General features: G+C 42.7%; 1 non-coding gene across 1 annotated transcript; it reads right to left on the bottom strand.

The window, feature by feature from the left end:
- Positions 1-297: 297 nt before the first annotated feature.
- Positions 298-402, bottom strand: LOC126237736 (U6 spliceosomal RNA). The gene has a single exon (XR_007545189.1). It is a non-coding gene; the product is annotated as a U6 spliceosomal RNA (small nuclear RNA).
- Positions 403-7,760: the final 7,358 nt, after the last annotated feature.

The raw sequence follows: 7,760 nt of genomic DNA, 5'->3' as shown, positions 1-7,760 counted from the left end.
TCTATCGTCTCCGTAACGCTTTCGCAATTACTAAATGATCCTGTAGCGAAAGAATCGCTTTCTGTACTCTGAGAAGAGATTATTGGTAACGGAAATGATCGTACGGGATTGTTGGCCAGGAGGCCCCGTGCGGGGGAGTTCTGTCGCCATATTGCAAGTCCTTTTTTGGTGACGCCACTTCGGCGACTTGCGGGTCAGTGATGATGAAAGACACACAACACCCAGTCCCCTGCTGGGAATCGAACCCGGGCCCCTTGCGTGGTAGGCGGAAACGCTATCGCTACGCTACGGAGGCGGACAAATGCGGAACGCTTCACGATTTTGCGTGTTATCCTTGCGCACGGTCATGCTAATCTTCTCTGTATCGTTCCAATTTCAGTATATGTACAGCAGAACGAATACAAAAAAACATACGTTTTTCATGTTAGGTGCATTGTGCTGCCACCTATTGCTAGGTACTCCATATTAGCGACCTCAGTAGACATCGTGAGAGAGCAGAATGGGGCGCGCCGCGGAACTCACGGACTTCGAACATGGTCAGGTGATTGGGTGTCACTTGTGTCATATGTCTGTACGCGAGACTTCCACAATGCTAAACATCCCTAGGTCCACTGTTTCCGATGTGATAGTGAAGTGGAAACGTGAAGGGACACGTACAGCACAAAAGCGTACAGGCCAACCTCATCTGTTGACTGACAGACACCGCTGACAGCTGAAGAGGGTCGTAATGTGTAATAGGCAGACATCTATCCAGACCATCACACAGGAATTCCAAACTGCATCAGAATCCACTGCAAGTACTGTGACAGGTAGGTGGGAGGTGAGAAAACTTGGATTTCATGGTCGAGCGGCTACTCATTGGCCACACAACACGCCGGTAAATGCCAAACGACGCCTCGCTTGGTGTAAAGGGCGACTGAACAGTGGAAAAACGTTGTGTGGAGTGACGAATCGCAGTAGACAATGTGGTGATCCGATGGTGGTGTGGCGAATGCCCGATAGACGTCATCTGCCAGCGGGTGTAGTGCCAACAGTAAAATTCGGAGGCGGTGGAATTATGGTGTAGTCGTGTTTTTCATGGAGATGGCTTGTACTCCTTGTTCTTTTCCGTGGCACTATCACAGCACAGGCCTACATTGACGTTTTAAGCACCTTCTTGCTCCCACTGTTGAATAACAATTCGGGGAAGGCGATTACATCTTTCAGCACGATCGAGCACCTGTTCATAATGCACGGCCTGTGGCGGAGTGGTTACACGACAATAACATCCCTGTAATGGCCTGCCCAGAGTCCTGACCTGAATGCTATACAACACCTTTGGGATGTTTTTGAACGCCGACTTCGCGTCAGCCCTCACCGACCGACAATACCTCTCCTCAGTGCAACACTCCGTGAGGGATGGGCTGCCATTTCCCAAGAAACCTTCCACCACCTGATTGGACGTATGCCTGCGAGAGTGGAAGCTGTCATCGAGGCTAAGGGTGCGCCAACACCATACTGAATTCCAGCATTCCCGATGGAGGGCGCCACGGACTTGTAAGTCATTTTCAGCCCGGTGTCCGGATACTTTTGATCACATAGTGTACGTTAACAGCCCACGTTCAGAACTGTGAGAACATTTCTCATATTTTTTCATTATTCCTTGTAACATCGCTTTACGAAGTAATTATCGCACCAAACTGGAGAAAGGTACTGGCTGTTTTAAGAAGAGCTAGCCGGCACAGCTGAGAGCAGGTGTGGCCGACCAGCGAGCACTGCTAGCGCCACGGCGAGGGCGGCGAGTGCGTGGGGGGGGGGGGGGGGGGCGCAGCCGCAGCCGCAGCCGCAGCCACAGTCGGCTTGTCGCTGTTCGCCGCTAACACCGTCCGTGTTCAGCCACTGCTACACGTACGTTCTGAATTGCGGACACCACTGCGTCTACGCATTTATTAAAAAAAAATTAAAAAATGGAGACGTCACACCTTTCAATGCTGAATGGGAATTGCGTCTTGAACGCCGTACCAACTGATCGCTACCATCACGCTAAAGAGTTGGAAAAATATTCTCTGGAGCATCGTCACAACACCAGACAGAAAGATGATGTTGCTAGGGAGAAAACTGAGTTAAGAGAAAACAGACTGACCGATTATTTGGTATCATCGAGCGTTTTAATGCAAGAGAAAACGATGTGCAAACACGTATTACAGATTCATGCCACTAAACAAAAGTTAATCATATGGAAAAGTGGACTTCAAGTTCATGATATGGAACATTTCTCATAACTCAAAGCAGTCATTTCTCGACCAAACGTGACTACCTTCGTTTCAGTAATTCAAAAATTTCGTCATGAGCTCTCAAAGAGATTTCTAGATTTTGCACGTTGAAGACTGATTTCTATTTATTTGTCAGACCGTTCTCGCTTGTGCTGCTGATGTACCTCCTCATTACGTCAGACCTGAGCTGACAGACGTACAGTGTAGCACCCGGCTCAGCTACCTGTTAGGCCAGTCCAGGAATTTACAAGACTCTTATAAAATGCTACCCCCAAGAGCCATATTCGTGACAGTACAGACAAGTTGGTAAAGTTAGTTCAATGTTTGCTTCAACGTATGTGCGCAAACGGTTTCTCTTCTGACAAGTCCCGCCTACTACTCGTTGGCGTTACAGCCCATGTGCGGCCTTAGCCTCTCTGATAATCACAGCCCAATCCTGACGATTTTCTGCTCGTTTCGTCCATCCCCTGACTCCAGTCTTTCTCAGATCACTATCCACGTACTCCATCCATCGTTCCGGGGTCTCTCTTTGCTTCTTTTGCCACCTGGATTTCCTGTGTAAACCTTTTTGACATCTAGATTCTCCGACATTCGCTTTGCATGGCCCAGCTGTCTCAATCTACTACACTTAATTTCAGTCACTGAGTCAGGAGTTCTATACAGTCCTTCCAGTTCCTTGTTTCTCCTTATCCTCCATTGCCCCGCCTCATACACGGCTCCAGATATCTTTCTTAATATTTTCCACTCCCATCTTCTCAGAGCTCTTCTTCTGCTACCGTCATTGTCTATGTTTCTGAGCCATACATTACCACCGGTCTTATCACCGTTCGATAGACAGTCACCTTCGATTTCCTGCTCAGGCTACGTGACAGAAGGATCTTGATCAGGGCCCAGCAAGCTCTATTTCCTGCAGCAATCCTAGATTTTATTTCTTCCCTTATTCTGCTATCCTCCGTAACCAGCACTCCCAGGTATTGGAACTTCTCATATCTCTCATAATTGCCTCTGATCAACTTAATATATTTCTCTTTAACAACAGCATTTTTTTTTCTGGAAGCAAAGAGATACTGTTCTTGTGTTGTTTACTCCAAGTTCCAACTGTTCTACCTCATTTTCCAGTCTACCAAATCCTTCTTCCATTTCTTTCAAACTTCTAGTCAGCGTACACACATCGTCGAAATAAGCTAGATTTTGGTGCATACCGTTAAACGGAGTGCCATCTCGGTTATCAATCTCCACCCTTCGCATCACTCTCTCCAACACTATTTTGAAGAGTAGCGTGCATAACACATCACCCTGTCTTAACCCTTCATTGACCTCAAATTCTTTAGAAACTTTTCCTTCTCCTTTTACCTGGCATTTTGTGCAGGTGAGGGTCATTTGTACCAGTCTGATAAGTTTTCTTGGGAATTCCATCTCCATTAAGGTGTCATATAGCTTTTTCCTTTTAACACTATCGTAGGCCTGTTTGAAGTCTCCAAAAAGCTGGTGTACATCTACATTATATTCATAACACTTTTCCCTTATTTGGCTTATAATGAAGATCTGGTCAGTAGTTGATCTGCCCCGTCGAAAACCGCACTGGTAGTCCCCGAGTCTTTCTTCTGTAATTGGTGCAAGTCTCCTAGCAATAACTTTGGCTAATACTTTTTACATCACGCTGACTAAAGCAATACCGCTGTAATTTTCACAGTTTGCTATGTCCTTCTTCTTATGAATCGGGCATATAATGGCCATGTTCCACTGGTCTGGCATCTCTTCCTTTTCCCATATTTCCACTATCAGCTAATGTACCAATCATGTTAGATGTTCACCTCCATCCTTGATCATCTCTGCTAAAATGTTGTCGTTACCTGGAGCCTTATTATTCCTTAGGTTTTTAATTGCCTTCCAAACTTCCTATGTTGTTGGTATAGGTACAGGTCTTTCATCCTGACTAACATTCTGCCACGGTTTGTTACCCTCTGTTTAATTTTCTTTCAGAACTTCTCTTTCTGTAGTGACATTCAGCAGCTCACTCAAATATTCGGCCCATCGGTCTAGAACCCGTTCTTCTCCTCATATAAAATATCCTTCTTTATCTCTGCAGAATACCGTACGCGGTTGGAAGCATTTCTTCAGTTCCTGAACTCTCTTGTAGAATTTTCTTGCTTCTTGATCCTTATACTCTTCTTCTAGCTCCGTAATCCATCTCTAATTTTCGTTTCTTTCTTCTGCAAATCCTATCTGCTTCTTTCCTTGTCTTCCTGAATTCTTCTGTATTAGATCTTGTTGTCCTGTTTATCATTTTCTTCCTTGCCTCATTTTTCTCTTCCACTGGCTTTTTACAGTCTTCAACGTATCGTCCTGCCATTTTCACCCTTTCTTCTAAACCTAAAACTTCTTCTGCAGTTTCTTGTTGAGCCTCTTTAATTATACTCCATTTCCCTTCGATGCTTTCTAGAGCTTGGCTTTGTTTAGTCTCAATCTTCTTCTGCAGTTCTGTTTCATACTTTTCGGATACTCCCTTCTCTTTCAATTTGGAATCATTGTATCTTCCCGGAGCTTTTTTCTTCCCTCTGAATCCATAGACGGCCGGCCGCGGTGGTCTCGCGGTTCTAGGCGCGCAGTCCGGAACCGTGCGACTGCTACGGTCGCAGGTTCGAATCCTGCCTCGGGCATGGATGTGTGTGATGTCCTTAGGTTAGTTAGGTTTAAGTAGTTCTAAGTTCTAGGGGACTTATGACCACAGCAGTTGAATCCCATAGTGCTCAGAGCCATTTGAACCAATCCATAGACGGCTGTGCGTTGTCTGTATTTCACTCTCGCCATGTAATGACCCGAGTTGCAGTCAGGCCCGCTGCAGCTATCAACTTCAAGGATGTCAGACGCTTGTCCCCAGTCGATTACTACATGGTCAGTTTGATTAAAAGTAGTGCCATCTGGCGAGCGCCATGTCACTTTCCTTATGTTCTTTCTCTGGAACCATGTACTCTTCACTACCATTGCATTGTCCATGGCAGAGTCTACAAGCCTTTGTCCATTTTTATTCTATACCTCATGCAGGCTTTTACTTCCTACTGTTTCTCTAAAGGCTTCTTCTTTTCCCATTTGTGCACTGAAGTCACCCATCACTATCTTTATGTCATTCCTTGGTATGCCTTCTAATTCCTCCACTTGATCCTCATCGTCTTCTGTGGGTGCATACACACATACTAGAGTGATGTTAAAGAACAGGCCTTCATTCTCAAAGTACACATCCTTTCATTTATAGAGTTAAAATTTATGACTGCTACTTTACACTTATTGTCTACAAGAAAGCCAGTACCATGTACTATACCACTGTCTCCTCCACTACACATCATTGTGTAGTTGCCACTTCTTATGATACCATCTTCTTTCCATCTGACCTCTTGAATTGCTGCTACTCCTACACGATATTTCTCCATCTCTTGTTTGAGTCCGTGTAGTGCTGCTGGTGTGTTCAAAGTTCTTACATTGCAAGTAGCAAAGTATATATCATTTTTCCGTTTACGGTGTCCTTTCTATTGCATGAGTCGTTCGTCAGTATCATCAATCCGGCTGTTGCTATCTTTGAGTTTCGAAACGACGTTTGATTTAACAGATTTTAATCTGCGTAACACCATGTGTTTGTATAGTGAACCATAGTTCCACATGTATCATATACTGGTTTAACACGCATTGCTTCGCTACCGCAGTCTGTATGGTCAGCAAAGGGTTTTTTGTTTTCTTTTTCTTTAATAAAGTTTTTATGTGGTTCGCAGATTGCAACACCTTCTATACTTTCCACACTAATTAAGGCCATAGAAGACTAGCCTTTACGTAATGTACTTCTGATCAGTTCTGGTAGCTGGAATCGAAGGTTTTTGCGTTCTTGTGCTGTGTGCTGGCATCTCCATAGGAACATCCCCTAATACATAGAATTTCAAGAAACAATGAAACACGTATTTTTAAATTTCTAACAGAGGAACCAAATAAAAATTTTCATAGAGTTAGCTTTGAAAATGTTTTCATAATGAAATAATTTCATAAAAATGTTCGCCCCTTATTTGACTCCCCAAAGGGGCTTAATTTCTACAAAGACTGAAACATGTATTTTTTATTTCTAAGTGAGAAGGGAAATACCAGTTTTAGCTTTAAAATGCTTTAGTAGTTCTTTAATAGTGATTTATATCCCAACAACTTTCACCTGCTATTTTATCCCCTTAGTGGTTGAATTTTCAAAAGTGCTGATACACGTATTTTTTTATTTCTGACTGAAAAACCAAATGCCAGTTTTCGTAGTTCTATCTTCAAAAATTGCCTAAATAGTGACATTCTTTCAAAAAGACTTTGATCCCCTATTTTATCCCCCTTAGGAATGAAATGTCGAACAATCCCCTTTGAAACGATATCTACAGTATAGGATCCACACGCTCTCCAAACTAAAAGTTTCCGCCCTCAGCGGTTTTGTTGGGCGGTAATGAGACAGTGAACGAGCCGGGCCCGGTTCCATCCCGTTGATGGACTGAATTTCCGAAAACAGTGAAACACGTATGTCTTTCATTTCCAACCGCGAAACCGAAACCAATTTTCATACATTTAGCTTTAAAAATGCTTTCACAGTGAAATATTTTCATAAAACAGTTGAATTTCCAAAAATAGTGACATTTGTATTGTTTTTATTTCTAACAGAGAAGAAAACTACAAATTTTCATAGATGTAGCTCCAAAAATGCTTGCATAATGAAATATTTCCACAAAGAATTTCATCCCCTGTTTCACCCACATAGGGGTTGAATTTTCAAAGAGTGACACATGTATGTTTTATTTCTAAGCGAGAAGTCAGTGGCAAATTTTCATGGATTTGACTTCGGAAATGCGTTGACAATGAAACCTTCCATGAAATATACCATCTTCGCTTTCACCCCTTAAGGTTAATGGTTTAATTTCCTAAAACACTGAAACATAATTTTTTATTTGTAATCGAGAAGTGAAATGCCAACTTTCATAGATGTCGCTTTAAAATATCTTAGTAGCTCTTTAATAACTATTTTTTAAAAGTTTTGAATCAATATTTCACCCTCATAGTGTTCAATTTCCAAAAAATCGAGAAACGCGGATTTCTTTATTTCTGACCGAGAAACCAAATACAATTTTTCGTAGGTCTGGCTTGAAAATTGTCTTAATAGCAACATATTTTCAAAAAACATTTAATCCCTTATTTGATCTCCTTAGAGCTGGAATGCCGAAAAATCACTTCTTAAACGACGCTTACAGTATGAGGTCCACACCCTCTTCAAATTCCTGGTTTCTGTGTATGATGAGTCAGTGAGCGAGACGACCAGCTGATACACTGCCTTCTTTATGTAGAGATAACGTTTTCGTGGACATTTTTTGTTTTACCATGCTGTATTTCGTCATTCAACTACAATTCATGTTGCAGGCTTCTAGAATCATTTTAGTGAACAGTTACCTCCCTCTTGACTGTATTCTTTCTCGTTAAGAATGATTCATCCATTCTTAGATA

This window comes from Schistocerca nitens, chromosome 2, assembly GCF_023898315.1.
Source record: "Schistocerca nitens isolate TAMUIC-IGC-003100 chromosome 2, iqSchNite1.1, whole genome shotgun sequence".
In the NCBI taxonomy this organism is placed as follows: domain Eukaryota; kingdom Metazoa; phylum Arthropoda; class Insecta; order Orthoptera; family Acrididae; genus Schistocerca; species Schistocerca nitens.
Note: the sequence above shows the minus strand (reverse complement) of the source record. Positions and strands in the feature narration are given on the sequence as shown.